The 21011-nt window shown below is 47.4% G+C and overlaps 1 protein-coding gene across 3 annotated transcripts in view; it reads right to left on the bottom strand.

Annotated features, from left to right (window-relative positions):
• The window catches only part of FBLN2 (fibulin 2), a 98988-nt gene that overhangs the window by 31058 nt on the left and 46919 nt on the right, over nucleotides 1–21011 (bottom strand). The gene's annotated exons all lie outside the window — the stretch shown is intronic.

Here is a 21011-nt window from a genome sequence, read left to right as displayed (position 1 = left end):
GCTTGATCCCAGGACCCCAGAATCATGACCTAAACCAAACAAAGGCAGATATTTAACTGACTGAGCCACCCAGGCTCCCCTCAGGCTCTGCTTCTAAGGAACCTGACCTAAGACACCAAGACAGGACAAGGCATAAGCAACAGCAGGGAGAGAAGTTTAACACTCATCTAGGAGGGGCACTTGGGTGGCTCAGTGGGTTGAGCATCTGACTCTTGATTTCAGCTCAGGTCATGATCTCAGGGTCATGAGATCAAGCTCAGCAGAAAGTCTACTTGAGATTCTCTCTTTTCCTCTCCTTTTGCCCCCCACTCCTACCACATTCACTAGTACTCTCTCTCTCTTTAAAAAAAAAAAATACAGAAAAAACCTTCACCTAGGAAAGTTAGTGGAGAAAATATTTGTGGCTGGGAGAGCAGGAAAAGGCAGGGTAGTGGAACGTCTTAAAAGTGAAAGGCATAGACCACAGCTTAAAAAAACAGATGGATTTGCCCACCTTGAAATTAAAATTCTCTGTATAACAAAGAACCCCATGGACATATAGAAGATTGCTGACAGGCTAGGAAACATTTCTGGAATGCCTAAAACTGGCAAAGAACTGCCATTGAGAAAACATAATGATCTCCTGAAAATTAACATAAAAAAACAAACCCAAAGTAAAATACCTGTTTAGGAAAAATCAGAAAGAATGATACATGCCAGGCACAGGTGGGAACCCTCATGCCCTGGGGATGGAAGTGGTCACTGGACAGCCAGTCTGGAAGGAGATAAGGCATTGCTGACACACATTGCTGACAAATTAAGCTTACACATCATCCTGGACCCAGTGGCTCTGCTCCTAGCTGTGCATTCCAGGGAAGTCTCCACCCAGGCCCATAATGCAACCACTACAAGGATCTAATACTTTGGCATCATTTGTGGAAGTGGGTGTTCATCAGTGGAGAAGTGACTGAATAGAATTTGGGATGTCCTCCATGGAGGATTCCACAACTGTCAGAAATAACAGACTAGATGTACACACAACAATGTGAAGCTGGACACATATACACACAGCAACATGGAACAAAAACACTGGGGTGGAGGGGAAGAAACCACGTGAGATCGGTTAAACAAATTAAAAACACGGTGCACAAAATTACAACACACATTTTGCACATAAGTGAAAAACACACACATGCAAATTAAACAGAAGAGAGCAGTTGCCTCTGCTGGGGCAGAGGTTGGCAATGGGGAAAAGAAATTAAAGGGAATAAATACAGAAATAAAACAAGAGAGAGTCTTACAGAGATAATAACATGCAAGGTGCCAGAAAATAAGTATAATTAACGCAACCATTTGTTTCTGAGGTCTAAAAAACAAATGACATGCAAAGATAAAGCACCTCTAGGCCAAGAGACACATAAAAAGGTGCTCAGTATTAGTAATTATCTAATTACTATCTTGGCAAAGGCAAGTCCAAATCACAATGAGACATCGCCTTACACATGTCAGAATAGCTAATATATAAAAAGAAAAACACAAGAAACAGCAAGTGTTAGTGAAGATGTGGAAAAAAGGGAACCCTCATGCATGTTGGTGGGAATGCAAACTGGGGCAGCCACTGTGGAAAACAGTATGGAGAGATTCCACAAAAAAACCAAAATACCCTATGATCCAGTAATTTCACTAGTATTTACCTAAAGAAAACAAGATGCTAATTTGAAAAGATACCTGCACTCCTCTGTTGATGCAGCATTATTTATAACAGCCAAGGTATGAAGGCACCATGTGTGCATCTATAAATGAATGGATAAAGAAGATGTGGCACATATATACAATGAAATATTACTTAGCCCTAAGAATAGAATGAGATCTTGCCACCTGCAACAACATGGATGGAGCTTTTTTTTTTTTTCTGTTAACTTTAAAATGAGCTTTAATTTGTTTTCCTTAAGTGCATTTATCGATGTAAACAGAGCATGTTAAGAGATTTCTGGGGAGAGCAGACTATTGCTGGTATGTTGGTTTTAATTGACAAAAGAATAAACTACAACTCTAATGGCTTGGACTGACAGTAGCTTTGGGCGGGGTACGAGTGGCCGGTAGGAAAAGAGAAAGAAAGGCTCCCAGGTGACCCCCCTCTGACCTGGTTACCTGGTCCGAGTTGTACAGTCTCTACAGGAGGGCAGAGCTGTCACAACAGAACCGGGTGACGGCAGTTAGAAACCAACTCAGACTGCTCCGTGGTCAGTCTGGTCCCCCTGTGCCCCAGCCTGTGCCAGGCGCTGCCCCCCGCCTCCAGCCTGTCCAGCCGGAGGTGTGCGTGAGTTCCCAATAACCTGGGTCTACCGCTGGAAATCAGAGACGGAATCACTTCATGACACTACAGATCTAAAAAATAAAAATCTCAGCTAGAAAGGATGTCCGATGCTAAGTGGAATAAGTCAGACAAAGGAAAACAAATACTATATGATTTAAGTGTGGAATGTAACAAAACAAAACAAAACAAAAAAAGAACAAAAAAAAAGAAAACAGACTTAAATACAGACAACAAGCTGCTGGTTGCCAGAGGGGAGGTGGTAGAGGGATGAGTGAAATAATAAAGAGGATTACGAGATACAAACTTCCGGTTATGAAATAAATGAAGATGAAAAATACAGCGTAGGGAATATAGTCAATAATGCTGTAATAACAGTATATGGTGACTACATTTACTGTGGTGAGAACTGAACAACGTATAGTATTGTTGAATTGATATCTTGTACACCTAATATAACATTGTAACTAGTATCCTTTAATAAAAAATCTTAAAAACCAAAACAAAGGTAAAGCTCACCTGGAGTACCTACACCTATGCTAAGGAGACAGCAAGGTATAATGGAATAACTTTGAGGCTGGGACCACATCTTAGTGCTACCATGTATAGACATTTCTTCTCTCTAAAGACTCAGTGTCCTTCTCTGCTATGAGGATCTGTAGCTGTATAACTGCTGAAACCTACAAAGACCTCTAAATGTCCTTGAGCAGTTTACATGACCTAGAAGAGCTGAGGAGCAGCAAATCCACCAATGGATGTCAGCAGCCTGCAAGGTTCCAGGAAAAGAGTGACAGCTCACTAAGAATCATCGGCTTCATTTGCTGAGTGGGCATTTCAAGTTATTGAACTTTTCTAAGTTTTAAGTCCCCCTGTGTAAAAGAGGGAAAATAAGTTTCAGTAACAACCTGAAGGCTGTACCAGGAGGAACAAAAACTGTTCTTGACAACAATAATCTACCAGACACAAGTAGCAAATATCACACTCAATGGTGAAACACTAGACACATGTCCCATGAAGTCAGAAATGTGACAAAAATGCCTGACACTGTTTAGTATTGTCCTAGAGATACTAGCAGATGTAATAAAGCAATAAAAAAGGCAGTAGAAATATTAGAAACAAAGAGATGATAGGCATTCTTTGCAGATGTTATGGTTTCATCTTTTTTAGAAAATCCAAAGGAATAAAAACTAACACAATATTTAAGTGAATACTAAGGTATAATAGTTATAATAATAATGATAACTATTATTCACTAATAACCATTAACTAATAATAGATATGATGATGATGATGATGATGATAACATGGCCAAAAACAAAATCAAGATATTCAATTAAGTGGCTTTCCTATATCAGAGTAACAATTAAATAGAAAAGATAATTAAAATCTCATTCAAAACAGAAACAAACCTAGAAATAAATCCATCATAAACATGCTAAATCCACATGAAGAAAAAAAATTGTCTAATAGATCTAACAGTATATTTTATTAGAAATATACCCCTTGTGTCTGGACACAAAGATTCAGTACCTTGAAGACATCTATTCTCTTCCATTTAATCTACAACTTCAAGGCAATACAAAGTCCCAACATACTTTATCATGAAACTTAACAAGCTGATTCTAAAATTCATCCAAAATTGTCTGAGAATACCCAAGAAAAATTCTGAAAAGAAAAAGAGCATATTTTAAAGTCTAATAATTAAAGAGACAAGGAGATCACCTAGGCAGCTTGTCCCTTCACTGAACAACAGAATTTAGAAACAGAACTATGTACACATGGGAACTTAGTATACGATAAAGATGGCATTCAATCTCAGTGTGAGAAGGACTGAATATATGAGGTTGGGACACCACATACAAAAATAAATTCCAAATCTAAAGGCAGTATTAGAGGAAAACCAAGGAAAATGATTTTAGGATAAAGAGAACTGTTTTCAAAAGTAAAATCCGGGATCCCTGGGTGGCGCAGCGGTTTGGCGCCTGTCTTTGGCTCAGGGCGCGATCCTGGAGACCCGGGATCGAATCCCACGTCGGGCTCCCGGTGCATGGAGCCTGCTTCTCCCTCTGCCTGTGTCTCTGCCTCTCTCTCTCTCTCTCTCTCTCTCTCTCTCTCTGTGACTATCGTAAATAAATAATTAAAAAAAATTAAAAAAAAAAAAGTAAAATCCACAGAAGAATGAAATTGGACCCTTACACCATATACAAAAATCAACTCAAAGTGGGTTAAAAACTTAGATGTAAGACCTGAAACTGCACAACTCCTAGAAGAAAACACAGGGGAAAAGCTCCTCAACATTAGTCTTGACAATGAGTTTTGGGGAGACACCAAAATGCAAGCAACAAAAGCAAAAATCAACAAGCGGGGGATTACACCAAACTAAAAAGCCTCTGTACAGCAAAAGAAACCATCAACAAAATGAAGAGGCAACCTACAAAATGGGAGAATATCAGCAAACCACATACTGATAAGGGATTAATATACAAAATATATAAGGAACTCATACAATTCAACAGCAAAAAAATTAATTTTGTTTAAAAATGGGCAAAGGACTAAAATAGACATTTTTCCAAGGACATATAAATGGTCAACAGGTATGTGGAAAGATGCTCAGCATCACTCATCACCAGAGAAATGCAAAGCAAAACTGCAGTGAGATGTGACCTCACATCTGCAAGGGAGGCTAATATTCAAAAGATAAGAGATAACAAGTGTTGGCGAGGATGTGGAGAAAAGGGAACCCTGTACACTGTTGATAGAAATGTAAATTGGTGCAGCCCACTGTGGATAAAAGTATGGAAGATCCTCCAAAATTAAAAACAGAACTACCATATGGTAGTTCCAGCAATTCCACTTCTGGGATATATATCTGAAAGAAATTAAAGCACAGTCTCAAAAAGATATCTGTACCCCTAAGTTTACCGCATTATTTGCAATAGCCAAGACATGCAAACAACCTAAGCATGCACTGATGGATGAATGGTATATCACATACGCATATATACATAAATATATAATGGAATATTGTTCAGCCATAAAAAAGGAAATCCTGCCATTTTCAGGAACATGGATGGACCTTGTGGGTCTTATGCTAAGCAAACTAAGACAGAGAAAGAAAAATACTGTGTGACCTCACTTATATGTGGAATTAAAAAAAAAAGCCAAATTCAAGAAACAGAGCAGTTTGGGGGTTGCCAGAGACTCTTGGGTGGGGGGGTCTCCAGGGAGACGGTAGGCAAATGTACAAGCTTGCGTCCACCTAAGTTCTGGTGACCTAACACACAGGACAGCACCTACATGATACATACTGTATCATGTACTTGAAAGTTGCTAAGAGAGTAGATCTTAACATGTTCTCACCACAAACAACAAAAAATGGCAACTATGTGCCAGTGGTGGACGTGTTACTGTAGTAATCACCTCACAATACACATGTAAATCAAATCACCACATTGTATACTTAAATTTTCTCAATATTATAGGTCAATTATATCTCAATAAAGCTGGGTTGGGGGGAGAAATAAAATCCACAAGTAAGGGGATCCCCAGCTGGCTCAGCGGTTTAATGCCTGCCTTCGGCCCAGGGCCTGATCCTGGAGTCCCGGGATCGAGTCCCACATCGGGCTCCCTGCAGGGAGCCTGCTTCTCCCTCTGCCTGTGTCTCTGCCTCTCTCTCTCTCTCTCTGTGTGTGTCTCTCATGAATAAATAAATGAAATCTTTTTTAAAAAATCCACAAGTAAAAAGGAAAACCTTAATACAATAGAAATACAAAATCCCTGTATAGCAAGAGGCAGCATATCCAACCAGCCCCAGTTACTCTCATCACATCATTCATTTTTTAAGGTTCCTCATAGCATTTATCACTATGTGAAATCTTATTTATTTATGAGCCTACTTCTTCCCTTGTCTCTTTCTCTACAAAGGCACATGAGTCTTTGTGGCCACTGAAAGTGATACCACCATCCCATGCTCAATCTTTTCTCATTACATTCTGGGCAAGCGGACGTCACACCTCATTTAATACTTCTGGTACACCTAGGCAGCTTGTCCCTTCACTAATAGCTCAACATCTTTCTTTTTACTGGTCTCAACTCTTACTCCTTCTAAGCCTTCTCTGAGATTGCCTTCCTGAGATCAGGGGATTGTAATCGACCCCTGAGTCTTAGCCAGGGGACTTGAGGTGGGTTCTCTATTGAAATGACTATAACAACAACAACAAAAAATGACTATAACAGCTGAAATGAAGTGTGGGCTCGTAAGGAGCCAGGATCGAGTCCAAGCACTTTCATCCTTACAGTTACAGTGAATGAGTCCTCTTATCTCCCTATGTTACAGATCAGGGAGCGAGTCAGAAGCCCCAAACCTCAGTTTCCCCCTCTTCTCTTCCCCTCTCCAGGCCTCTGCTCCCCTACGTCTGTGGGATGGGCGACTTGATCCAGTTGATCCTGAAGGCCCTGTCTGAGACTCTAACCAGCACCAGCCTGAGAGGGGGTTCTGCTTCCCCATGGATTGTATGGTGCTCTCCTTCTGCCCCCTCCTTGATCAGAAGCCAGGCTTCAGTCTGTGTTTGGCAGGCTTCCCACCATTCTCCCTGGCCTTTCCCACCCTGGCTTCCCTCTGTTTCAGACAAAGGAACTAAGAGGCCATGAACCCATGTGCTGGGAGGGCCACCCACTTGGAGCAGGAGGGGGAACTAGTCCAGGGGTCAAGCCTGGTGCTGCGTGGCACTGTCCAAGATGTGGGAGGCAGGGCCAGGCAAAGCCCAACAAGATGTGTACCCCTTGTCTCCTCGTCCAGGAGACACACCCTCCTGCCCCAGCCCAGGGCTTCAGGGCTCAGCCCAGAGGCCCTCTGCTCCCAGTCTCCTTCCTCAACCACCCCAACTGAGGTCCCCAGCTTCTGTCTTTCTCTCTGGTTCTTTTTAGGTTCCCAGGCCCCAACCATTCAGAGTTCCAGTCCTAGGGCTTCCTCCCTTCTCTGTCTCCAGCCTGGCCCTGGCTGATCTCATCCAGCCCCCGAGCTTCAAGTGCCTTGTCCACCTCAACCCCTCCCACACATCTGTCTCCAGCCGTAGTTTCGTGTGCACACAGTCAGCTGGCTAAGGAACCACCACCAGGTGCTCCCTGGTGCTCCCGCCGCCAGAACCTGCTCAGCAGCTGGTTGCCCCCAAACCACCTCTCCTCAGGTCTCCCCCGGGCCAGTGAAGGGCCCCCGGCAACCTCAGGACCCTCCTGCACCATCTCCTCATCCCTCACCTCCCTCCATCACTCAGGAGGTGCCTCCAAAGTGCATCTCAGTCCACTGACCTGGCCCCTCACTCTGCCACCGCCTCTTGGTCCAACACAGTCCCTGTTCTTCCGGATGTCCTCCTCCAGGCCATCCTCCAGAGGATGTCAGAATGAGTTCATAGATACAAATCAGACTGTGTCTCTCCTCGGCCTATGGGCCCCCAGTAGTCCTCCTTTCTTTACAAAGACCTGCTGACTGCCTCACCTCACCTCCTTTCTTTGACTGTCTTTCTCACTCATTCTCTCCACTCCTTCAACTCCTTGGGCTCATTTCTGCCCTAGGCCCTTTGCGTGTACTCTACTTCCCACCTGGAATCCTCTGCCCCTTTCCTATGCCCTGCCCTGCCCCTAAACTCTGCAGCGTTGTCCCTTTCCCTTCAGGGCTCTTACCTCCTTGGAGAGGGGCTCCCTGACTTCTATATCTAAACTAAGCTCTATGCCAACCCTTGTCACACCACCCTCCTTAGTCTTGCTCATAACGCCCTGGCCTTCCCCAGTCCCAAGTCAGCTCAGGGAACCCATGGTCCACAGACTCTAATGGAAGGTCACTCTCCTAGACAATGAAGCACCCCTCCCTGGTGTGGGAATCACAGCCCAGAGTCGCATCCAGCTCTCACCTTCTGCCCTAGCCATGCACGCCTCTCCGTGCCACTCTGTCTTTGCACACGCTGGTCCATGTTGGGAATGTCCTTCCCTGCATGGTCCACCTAACCATCCCTGACCAGCCAATCCACATGTAACTCCCAGCCCCTCCATCTCCTGAGCTCCCACTGGCACCCACCTCCAACCCTGGGGGGGAACCAATGGCCCCCTCCTCTGACTTCATTCACATTAGCACGTGGTGCATACTTTCACTGTGATGTCACTGTCAGGTGACAAGCTTGTCTCAACCACCAGACTGAGAGGGTCTCAGGAGCCAAGAATAGGTCTGAGTCTTCTCAGGGCTCCCAGGGCCTGGGGTGGGACGAAGTGTCCCTGGCCCTTGGTGTATACCATCTCAGGAAAGGTTACATCAACAACAAGAAGTTGGATGATTCTCTGGATTTTCCAGATGTGTAAATAGAGTTTAAGATGCACAGGCCAGAGCACAGGCTTAGGAAAATAAGGGAGAAGAACGCAAGCCAGGGCCTGTCCACCTCACCAGTACCACCTCCATGCTGTGGTTTCCAGCTGGGGGTCAGAGGTGAGCACAGGCACATCTGTACGATCGCTGTGAGCGTGGGCTAGGGGACACGGGCAAGTCACTCATGCTGTGAACCTCCATCTCCTTGCCTGGAAAACAGGCAAATAACCTCTCCCTGCCACACTCCACAAAGAGGGGAGTGTGTGTGAGAAGATTCAGTGACTGGCAAACAACAGGCGCTCAGTAACCAGTATCTCCCCGGTCTTGGCACACAGAAGGTGTTGGAACTACTCTCCAAATAATTAATTAAGAAACAAAGGAACAGATCAATAAATGGATGGGTAGGACAATAGCCCCTTTAGCAGAGGAAGCTGGAGGGGCTTTCAGAAATCCCTCCTCTGCCTTTTCTGCTTTCCTCTGGACTTTGGCGAACTCCTCCATTTCTGGTCACTTTGCCACCTTGCCTGAGCTCTGGCCGAGAGGGTGTGCGGCGTCCCTTTCCTGCTGGCTATTTGCAAGCACAGTGGACAGAAGGGAAAGGGCATCTCCTGCTGTGACAGCTGCAGCCTCGGCCCTCTTTCTGGCCTCCAGGGCCACGGGCCAGCATCACACCATCCTGGCTTCCGAACACTCTGCCAACCATCTGCCTCATAGGCTCCGGCAGGAAGCCTGCCTCCGGCATCCCTGAGCAGCAGAGGGAGAACGAACCCACTCTGGGGAATGATCACCTTTGTCTAATAAAGCAGAAGATCAGAAGATGCACAGAGCCAACGATACAGCGACCTCCTTTTCAGGTACACACCCAGGTGCCCGTGGTCTCCACCTGGACACCCACAAACAGAAGCTCCCCCAACTGCAAACAACACTAGCACCCCACATAGCCGAGACAAGACTACACGATAAGAACAAATTTGTTACAACCACACACAACAATATGTATGAATCACAGATGGGGTCTTGTGGGGGGAAGAGGCAAGTCACCGAAGAATACTACAGACGGCCTCGTACAAGGAGTTCAAAGCCAGGGAGAAAAGCTGTGCAGCTCCAAAGGGGGAAGGAACACATGCTCACAGAAGTCGGGCTGGTGGGAAATGTGGAGTGGGTGGGGGTCAGGGCCAGTGGGCCACGGCTTCCATCCCCACCCATGGGTGTGTCCGACGGGTGTCCATCCGCTTTAAACATTCCTTTGTCGCATAAGCCCCATCAGTGCTTCTCTTCACAATAACATTACCGCAAAACGTACTGTGATTAGGAAATTCTAAGACTCAGACTGAAGACTACAAGTATTTTACATTGTGACCCAAAGAGTGACTTATGCCAGACACAAATGGACAAATATTACAGGACTCTCCTTATCTAGGGTACCTAGAATAGGTACCTTATCTAGGGTACCAGAGGCTGGGGGAGAGGTGATGGGGGGTCAGTGTTGGACAGGCACAAGATTTCAGTTTAGGAAGACGGAAAAGTTCTGGAAGATGGATGATGTACCATGTGAATGTACTACATGTTATTGATGTGTACACCCCAAACTAGTCGAAGCGGCCGATGTTATGTTATGAGCATCTTACTGCAATAAAAAGAAAACAATGCATTGCAATATAAAAAAATAATGTGACCCAGCACTTCCCCAACCAAAAATCTAACCTGCTGACAGATTCCTTTCCCCGTGGGCACAAACATGCATGCCCTGGATGCTTGCTACAGCTGAATTTGTGAGAGCAAGCTCAGAGACTACCAAAATCTCATCAAGAGGGCAGTGATTAAATAACTGCCCACTCTTATGCAGATGTTAAAAAGAATTAGGTAGATCTTCCCACACTTCTACCATATGAAATCTGGATTACTATAGAGGATTAAGAACAGAGGCACCTGGCCGGCTCAGTCGGTAGAGCACGCGACTCTGGATCTCAGGGTTGTGAGTTCATGCCCCACACTGGGCATGGAGCCTACTTAAATAAAAAAAAAAAAAGAATTAAGAACAAAAGAGTCAGTGGTGAAAAGTATGTACAACAAACCACCCCTTATCATTTTAGTGGGCTACACGGACATACGCGATTACTTCTGGAAGGACAGTCAAGACACTGGTAACAGTGGTTGGTTGGTTCAGGGAAGGACCAGACTGTGGGAGGGAGGAAGCACCCTGACATTTCACTATGTCCCCTTTTGTATTTTTTTCTGTGTTTCTTATCTTGTGCAGGTATTGCCCATTCAAGAGACATTCTGTTATAAAAGGATCCTGAGATTCTGGAGATTGTAACCTCCTTTGATCACAGAACAATGAACAATCCGGCCCAGAGGTCACGACCCCTCTGACCACAATTCTTTAGGACTTTAATGCTGCAGAAAAACAGTGCACCTGGCAGGAGGGTGATGAGCGGGCCATCTCCGCCAGCGCTGTTTGGACAGGATGTTGAAGGGGCCTCAGCAAACAGCCCAGCACCGGGGCTTTATGCTCCAGGCAGCCTGGTATTCTCAGGGGTGGGCGGAGTGGGTACCTGCAGACCCTGGGAGTGCCTGGAGTCCTCCTACAGTGACTGTAAAGTAGATAAACAAGGCCTCCTGAACTTTATCTTACTGTGCTAGGATCACAGACACAATGGTAACAACAGGAGCTGCTGGGCTGAGCCAACCCACCAGGGCCCACTCAATTCAGCCCCTTAGAGATGCCTTCCTCCACCACCTGGGAAGGGCGGCCCCCAGCCTCCGTTGCCCTGTCCAGCACGTCCCATCACCCGACTTCCTTGTGTGGGGTGCTTACTGCCTGCCCAGCCCTGCCAGAGGTGCTGGATCGCTCTTGCTGACAGGCTGGAGAGCCGTCTATGGGTTCCCAGCTTGCACCCACTGCATCTCCCCTCCAGCTCCAGGAAGAGGCTCCTATGCACACCCCCATTCTACAGATGGGCAGGCAGCAGCCCCGAGAGGAGGCACCACTTGCCCCAGACCACATGCCCAGCCAGGGGCAGCCGCAGGATCCTGTGGCAGCTGCATGCTCCAGACAGCAGGCTCCTGAGCAGAGCATGGAAGCAGGCAGAGGAAAGGGTGAGGAAGGAGGCAGGTGGGGGAAATTAAAATTCCTCTGCAGCAGCTACTCCAAGGGAAGCAGGAGCCCCCACTCCTCAGGCTCCTTGCCCAATCTCAACATGGGCAGAAGAGACCTACTTATATACTGTCCCTTGATTACTGACAAAGTCAACAAGGCAGTGGGGGAAAGATGGCCTTTCCAACACCTGGTGCTGGGTGAGCTGAATATGCATTGGAAAAAAAGAATGAATTTTTATTCCTACTTGCACTACCTAAAGAAACAAATCTAAATAGAATCGAATGTGAAAGGTGAAACAAGTTAAAATGTCTAGAACATCACATAGGAAAATAACTTCGTGACTTTGGGGTAGACAAAGATTTCTGTAAAAGAACACAAAATACACTAACAAAAAAATAAAGATCAATAAACTGCATTTCATTAGAATTGGGCATCTGTGTTCCTCAGAAGACAGCATTTGCAATGTACTCATCACATACCATCATTAAGAAAGTGGAAAGATGGGGCGCCTGGGTGGCTCAGTTGGTTAAGCATCTGACTCTTGCTTTCATCTCAGGTCACGATCTCAGGGCAAGTGGGATCAAGCCCCACATTGGGCTCCATGCTCAGCACAGAGTCTGCTTAAGATTATTTTCCCCTCCTTCTACCTATGCCCCTGCTCCTTCCCCCACTTCCACGTGCCCTCTCTCCAAAATAAATAAACAAAAAAATTAAAAAAAAAAAAAAAGAGAAAGTGGAAAGAAAAATCATGCAATAAAATAAGGTAATATGTGATCCAACAAAAGACACACAGAATACATAAAGAACTCCTACAAATCAGTTAGACAAAGAAAGCCAATTTTAAAATGAGCAAATGACAACAAAATGGCCCAACAGTAATACGAAAACATGCACAACATCATAAGTTATGAGAAACTGCAAATTCAAGCCAGAACAAGATGCAACTACACATCCACCAGGTCGGCTAAAATGAAAAGGAATGAAGACGTCCAGTGTTGGCAAAGATATGAAGTGACTGGAACTCTCTCACTGCTAGTGAGGATGCAAACTGGTAATAAACTTTGGAAAAAGAAGTCAGCTAGTCCACTCCTAGGTATATATCCAACATGAATGCCTACATCATCCAAAAGACCTCAACAAGAACGTTCACGGCAACTGTATTTATCACAGCCAAAAACTGAAAACAGCCCAAATGTCCACCTACACTAGAATAGATAAATAAATCACTCCACAGTGGAATAGATAAAGAGCAATCTTTTTAAATGAACTCCTGCAACAACATGGGTGCATCTCAAAACACATTACCTTGAGCTAAAGAAGTTAAATGCAAAATATCATATGGTTTCCATTATACAAAATAAATTCAAGGATAGGCAAGATGGTGATAAAAGTCAGCATCATAGTTTCCATGGGGGAGAGTGTAGAAATGGCTGAGAAGGGGCACCAGGAAAACTCTGGAATGCTTGAAGTGTTTTATATCTTGATCTGGGTGGAGCTGCCTAGGTGTATTCCTATGTGAAAATCCACTGAGCTGTTCTATTAAGATCCATGTGCTTCACATAAATCACACTTTATAAAGAGTACAATAAATAAAAATATAAGGTAAAAAGCTGTCAAAGGAGTGCTGTTATATTAATCAAGATTTAAAAATACTCAAGGGTATCTACGGCATACTTTAGTACAAACTTATAGAAAGAAACTCAGAAGATAATAGCAACTACATATAAAACAAATAATGTCTAATCGGCCTTGATTAGATAGGACTTTACAAAACGAGCTCTGCAATGTTCTTCGGGGACAAGTGGAGAAATAAGAATATGGTCTGAGAATCAGATGGCTTGAGGGAATTAGTAAATGTGTTGAGTGTAGGATCATGGTGTAAAGTAACATGAGAGAATGTCTAGTTTTTTTACAGTCGCATCACATAGTGTCAAGACTGAAATGTTTCCATCACACATTCACACATGTGTGGTGCGCACACACACTCCATCTCAAATGAGAAACAGCAAGACCTGAACAACTATCCGGCCAAGACTTCTTCCTTGGGCCTCCTCCCCTGACAGCAGCCCCACTGAGCATCCACCTCAGCTGCCTGGTGTGGGCTGGGTTCTCAGGAGAATCCTGGGAATCAGGGTGTTGCGGCTGGTGGAGCCACAGATATGAAGGGGGCTCTTTGGTGGGCTTTGTCAACGTGGAGGGGCTGTGAGGTCCCAGGGCATGTGGCTGCAGCATGGTCTTTGGAAAGCTTTGGGAGGTGGGAGGTGAGTAGTAGGACGATCCGTGCAGTAGGAGGGCCCTCCACAGCTTTCCAGGGAGCAGGTGGATAGGGTGTGTGTCTCTCATCTGCATTTTAACCGGCCATTTCTGTTCAGAATTTTCCATTGGATGAGAAGTCGATTTCATGTAGAAAGAGAGGAGTAGTGGGCAGCCCCGTGGCTCAGCAGTTTAGCGCCACCTTCGGCCCAGGGCGTGATCCTGGAGACCCAGGATCGAGTCCCACATCAGGCTCCCTGCATGGGGCCTGCTTCTCCCTCTGCCTGTGTCTCTGCCTTTCTCTCTCTGTGTGTGTCTCTAATGCATAAATAAATAAAATCTTTAAAAAAAAAAGAGAGAGAGAGAGAGAGAGAGAGAGGAGTAGTTTGCACAAAACTGGCTGCCCTGATCAAGAACGGTGCAAAAACTCTTAATAAGCTCAATTCTGTTCAAAGGGAGTATGTGGAACTGGCATTATTTTCAGAGGAAACCACGCTAGAAAGAGTCGCCAGACATAGAGACCCTGGAGGCAAACCCTGAAAAGCTGCTTGGGACCAGCCCCATCTCCAGAGAAAATAATCTTCCCAGAATAAGGGCAGGACAAAGATCCAAACACTGGGACACAAGAGTGGGCGGCTCACATTCTCAGAATGAACCAGTCACTGGAAGAGCGCTCCTGAATTAGATGATGGCAAACAGCTTTCTAAAACAGTGCGTGTGACCAAGGGCGGAGGCCCATTATGGTCCCTCACCGAGGCCTTCATCTAAAGGAGAGCTGTTTCCTATGCGGAATATAAGAGTGCAAGGGGCCATTAGGGAAGCAGGGGAAACTGAGTGGGGAAGAAATCAGAGAGGGAGACAAACCATGAGAGACTCTTAACTCTAGGAAACAAACTGAGGGTTGCTGGAGGGGAGGTGGGGGGTATGGGGTAACTAGGTGATGGGCATTAAGGAGGGCACGTGATGTGATGAGCACTGGGTGTTAGAGGCAACTGATGAATTACTGAAAACTACATCCGGAACTAATGATGTACCATACATTGGCAAACTGAACTTAAATTACAAAAATAAAATAAAAGGAGAGCCTACCCAACCAGCTGCTGCCCCAGCTGCCAAGTGGGGCAAGCTTGATAAAGAATAAACAGAAAGCCAGTCATCCTCTGGTCAGGTCTCTACCTCTGGCCCAGACCTCTGCCCGGCACTCCAGACTTGCATTCCCACTGTCAAGGCTGTGTCTCTACCTGAGTGTCAGCAACTGGCCCCAACACCTCCAGAAAGAGACTTGGGAGTAGCTGTTGCCCACAGACTTGGGATCACCCATCTGAGGAAGTGTATCTCCCCCAAGCCAAGCCTGGGAGGTGTGGCACCCTGGAGAGATCCTGCTCTCTCCCCAGCCACATCCCTATGGCCATCACCCATTGCACCTGCTGCCTGTCCCCATCTGTCCCAGATCCGCCTGCCACCCTGTTCCTCTACTGACACGTACCCCGAGCAGGCATAGCCACCTCTACTGAAGACCACAGCTCCTTCAGAACCTCAGCTCTTGCCAGGTTCCCCTTCAGACCTGACAGTGACAGCTTCCATGGCTGCCAGCCCAGGCACTGTACCATGGCCCGCTGGTCCCCAACCCCACCCTCACCTGTACATGTGGCCTCTTCATGAAACTCTCTTCAGTTGCCCGTCGCATGTGCCACTTCTGTTTCCTGTGCTCTGACTCCACTGGGCAGAAGGTCTGCAGGGAAAGCATGCTGGGCTGGGAGTCAGGACTCTGGGGCCCACCCTCTGAGCTCATGGAGTCTTTGGCCAGACCCTCACCCACCTCTGGGCCTCTGTGTCCTAGCTGCATCATTAGGGGTGGGAAGGGGTGGGTAAGTTGTTGGTCTGTGAGACTAAACCATAGCAGCAACCTGGTACTCACTGCATACTTTACCAGTGCTTTAATATAATCTGAATGAATTGCCAACATTTACAAATTGGGAGCTTTCATATAAAATTCCAGATTCCTGGCTTCTTTTGGAAAACCCAAAGTTATAGGCCACGCTGGCCTCCCCTGCCCCAGGGTAACAATTGGAGCTGGGGAGCAGCTGCCCCTCCATTCCAGGCGTCTTCCTGGTCCCATGGTCCCCATAGCCTTCGTGGCTCCCCATTGGCCAGCAGCTCTCATCCTCCAGCTGCCCCACCTCAGGCATCTGGCTTTGCCTCCCCATCCTGTATGTTCCAAAGTTCTGCTCATTACAGCAGGTACATCTACCCCAGGCCGGGGGGGGGGGGGGGGGAGTGGTAGTCTCCTTTCTGGTTCCCCCTGGCGCCCTGGTTCAGAGCACATGACCTGTAAGCATGTCGTGAGTGAGCGGGGCAGATGAGAGGGTGGGGGCTGCAGGTGAAACAAGACAGCTTCTCTCACTCTCCCCCGCCCAACCTCTGCCCTCTCTCAGGGGCTGGGAGCCCTCTGTGCCCAGGCAGGCAGCTCCGTGCAGCCAGACTGTGCTCTTAAGCCTCCTCCACCCACCACATGGATCCCAGAGAATCCCAGAATTCCAAACTCTGTGCTAGGGAGGGTTCCTGAGACTGAGGGCACATGCAGAGCTTGGGGTCTGCTGACCTCCCCCTGGATGTTACGTGTGCCTTGTGGTTCTGTGACATGGGGCAGTCCCAGAGCCCTGGTCTACTGGCAGTGGGAACTATATACCATTGCCAGGCAATCGGGCAAACCATGGAGGCAGTCAGGGCAAAGGGCTAGAATCAGTGGTTGGCAAAAGTCTGCTTGCTTCATCTCCCTCAGTGGCCCTGGACAATTTACTTAACTCCCCTATGTCTCAGTTACCCTACCTCTAGTGACAGGGGTGTCACAAGGTTTAACACACTGATGCACATCCAGTGACCAGCACAGCACCTGGCATGTAATGAACGCTCCCCTATGCAAGCCAGTCCTGTGATGGTAAAGGCGGAGACCACTTACAGAGCAGGAAGTGTGTTCCCTCCCCATTCCTAGGATGTCAGCCTCACAGTCAGGCCATGACCCTGAAGACAAGACGTCAGGCCCAGGGGTTTGCTGACTCAGCTGGCAGGTGCTGGAACAGAAGTATAGAGCGGGGAGGGAACAGCCAGGGAGGGACACTGCACTGCACATCTGCAGGCAGCCAGAGTGACAGCACAGGGGAGGGGAACAGGAAGTGAATACCCCCCACCCAACCCCACTAGGCCTGGCCCCTCTGCTTTCTCACCAGCGGGGAAAACTCCTGGCCACCAGAAAAGATGCACATCTGTTCACTTAGGCAAACACACAAGTCCATAGCCCAGGCCCTAGAGTGCAGTGGCCCTCTGACACGGGAAAGACAGGAACTCAGTCCCAAGCAGCTGCTCTGTGCGGGCTGACATTCCTTCTCCTAGTCCTCTCAACAATCCTGGGGTGGTAAGACCACTCTCCCATCTTACAGATGCAGAAACTAAGGCTCAGCCGGAGGGCACACAGCCACAGTGGCAGGGGCAAGATTCATACCCAAGGATTCATCCTCTGAGGACCAAGCTGGCTCATCCCCAGTGCAACTGGCCCCAAGCCCATTTTCCCAGCATGGAGACCCTGGAGTGAACAAGGAGGGCCCAGGAGAACTCCAGCCCACACAATGTTGACCTCAGTCTACAGGACCACCCCCCTCAAGTCCACAGATGCTGTAGGACAAAGGACGCAGAGGCCACACGAACTCCTGGCTGGGCTTGGAAGAGCTGCTGGCAGGCAGACGATGCTGACACTGCCCTCAGGGGAGCCCTGAGCACAGACCTCTCAGCTCTAGTTCACTGAGGCACCCATGATTCTGGAAGGTTCAGGGTACAGGAGGCCAAAGGACCTGGTTAAGCCTCAGGACAGCCACATCTCCTGTCGCAGGCTCAGTGTATGATGGGGAAGGAGGCCCGAGCGCAAGGGCTGCTGCCCTCCCGACAGAGACCCCAAGGCTGGAATCAGCACCCAGGACACCAGCTGTGAGTAGAGCCCTGCTAGGAGACAGACCCCAGCACCTGGTGCCCAACATCAGCCTTCTTCCAACTGAGAACACAGCTATAGGAGGGAGCGTCTGAAAGCCCATTTTACAGATGAGAAAACTGAGGCCCAGACAATAACATGATCTGCCTAAGGTTACATAGCTAGCGAGGGGAAAAGCCTGTTCAAGCCTGGGAAGCTCCATACCAAGTCTACCAAAGGAGGCAAGCAGGAAATCCAGACAGGCCGTGAGCTCAGCCGACCTGGGTCAGACCTGGCCTCATCACTTATTTGCTGCTGGACCATGGGCCAAACAAACGTTTCCCTCCTGGGAAGGGGAGAAGGGACTCATTGTGAAGTCGTTTGGGGACCAACTGAAATGAGGTCCATGGAGCACCCAGCACCCAGTGCTCATCAGTGCACGGACAGCCCCAATTCTCCTCCCCTCCTCTACACGCACCCTTCGCAACGGGACTCCACAGCAGTTCCCAGCAAGAGAAGCCTTTGAACTTGGGCCAGCCCCTAACTGGCCGGCAACAGAATGTGGCAATAGATATGGTTCTACTAGTTCTGAACCTAGGCCCAGGCACTCTGTGTGCTTCTTCTCGTTTTTCATCTGGAGCCCCATTTCTGGGGCAAGAATGAGCCAGAGCTAACCAACTTGAGGGGGACAGAGGACACAGAGTAGAGACAAGCCATCCTGGCAGAGGCCGTCCCACACCTGCCGGCCCCAGCAGAGCTGCCAGCCGACCACAGACGCTGACGAGCATGAGCCCAGCTACCATCTGCTGCTCCCGGCCCAGGGCTGTGGAGCCCAGCTATCCCAACAGCAATAATGGATGGGATGGGAGCAAAAATGAATGTCTACTGTGTGGTTACTTGCTGCTCACATTACTATGGCAATAGATCATTCATATCATGACCAAGGCGTGTCTGCAGCAGAAGAACTGGCACGGGTTTGGCAAGAGCGCCAGAAAGGCCAGGCGGCAGCCCCACATAGCATTGGTGGGAGTGTGGCCAGACCTGCTGAGGACTCCTTGGCCAAGGTGGGTGGGGGAGAGCAAAACTCATGTGTTAACTAAAACCACCCCAGGATACCACCTCCCTCCTCCCGGGCTGGCCTGTGGAGACCATTCTATAGCACCTTGCTTCATTTTCCCCTTAGTGCCTAGCACCATATACCATAAATTTTACATATTCATGTGATTAATTATGTGCCCCCTCAAGCCCACTAGAGTGGAAGCTCCATGAGAGATGGGAATTCCACCCATTTTAATTATGGTGCTATGTCCCCAGCCCCTGGAGCAATGCCATAGGTACTCAATAAATATCTGCCGAATAAATAACAGGGAAAATGCATTCTCATATATCACAGGTGTGAGCAAAATCTGGCACACCTTTCAAAGAAGGACAAATTAACATCTACTGAGGTGACAGATACACATGCTCTGTCTTCTAACGCTGAGCACACAGGAGCCAGTGCCTCCCAAAAGAAAGGTGTGCCAGTGATCAACAGAAGACTGGTTCAAGCAGATGCACAGAAATACACTTCCTAATCGTCCCAGACTTGACACAACCCCAACACCTCTTGACAGGAGAATGAACAACCAAACTGGAGTCCATCCATATGATGGAGAACCTCTCAGCAACCAAAGGGACCAACGACAACACATGTAACCTCAGAAACGCTGTGCTGAGCAATAAAAGCCAGACATGAAAGAGAACAGACTCTGGTTCTCTTTAGAGAAGTCAGAGAGCAGAGAACTAACATCTGCTGTGAGAAGTCGGGGCAGTGGTTCCCCAGGACAGGCACTCAGGGGCGCCCTGGCTTGTCTTGTGATGTTTCACGATCTGAGCCCCTGTCACATGGGTGTGTTCATTTGTGAAAACGTATTATTGAGCTGTATGCTTCTGTTAGGTTATTGATTATACTTTAATAAGTTCACAAAAAATATAAATATAAATATAAATACATATATAAAGAAATGCACATGTACATGGATACAGTGCTCCACACCAGGGCACAGCAAAAGATATTCACTAGAGCACTGCTTTTTAATGGTAGAAAGCTAGAAAGAACTTAAACATCCATCAGTAGGGACTGGAAAGTAAAGCTGAAACAAGCATACAGTGGCACGCTGGCTGGTCAGGGAACTCTCCGCATACAAACAAGGAAAAATCCCAAGACACGCTGTCAAAGGAAAAAAGCACAAGACAGAACAGTGTGCATAATATGCTCGTATTTGTGGACTGACCAGTGGTTCTCAAGCAGGGTCCTAGGCCCTTAGGTCTCTGAGGCTTTTCCAGGCATCCATGAGATCAGTGTTATTTTCCTAACAACACTGCAACATGAGTTGCCTTCTTCACACTTTTTCTCCCATGAGTATATGGCAGAGTCTTCCAGAGACAACATGACATTGGGATGGTGTCATCACTTTAATGGCTAATGGGACATGTGCTTATGTGTTCTGTGTTTTCTAGAATTTTCTAAAGTTAAGTTGATGAGTCATCAGAAAAAATGCAAATCGAAACCTCAATCAGGTATCACTTCCCGGCCACGAGGATGGCTCTACTCAAAAGGACACGGCAGTAAGGGGCACCCGGGTGGCTCAGTCTGTTAAGTGCCTGACTCTGGATTTCACGGCCCAGGTTGTGATCTCAGGGTTATGAGATCCGAGCCCCAAGACAGGTTCCTCACTGGGCAGAGAGGCTGCTTACAATTCTCTGTCTCCCCACCCCCCAACGCCCCCAAAAAGAGAAAAGAAAGACAGTAAGAAGTGTTGACGAGGATGTGGAAAGTCAGAACCCTCGTGCCCCGCTGGTGGGAATGCAAAATGGTATGGCTGCTGGGGCAAACAGCAGGTAGCTCAACTGCCAACTGAACGTACAGTCACCATATGACCAAGCAGTCCTCGCACTGGGTTTATGACCAGGAGAGACAGACACATCTGCCTAGACCGGAGTACATATGGAGTATCAGTCACATCCAGAAGATGGAAACAATTCCGTCGATGGATGCATGGATAGAAAACACAGG

This window comes from Canis lupus, chromosome 19, assembly GCF_048164855.1.
Source record: "Canis lupus baileyi chromosome 19, mCanLup2.hap1, whole genome shotgun sequence".
Classification (NCBI taxonomy): Eukaryota; Metazoa; Chordata; class Mammalia; order Carnivora; family Canidae; genus Canis; species Canis lupus.
The sequence above is the reverse complement of the archived record's forward strand: the minus strand, read 5'-3'. Positions and strand labels throughout refer to the sequence as shown.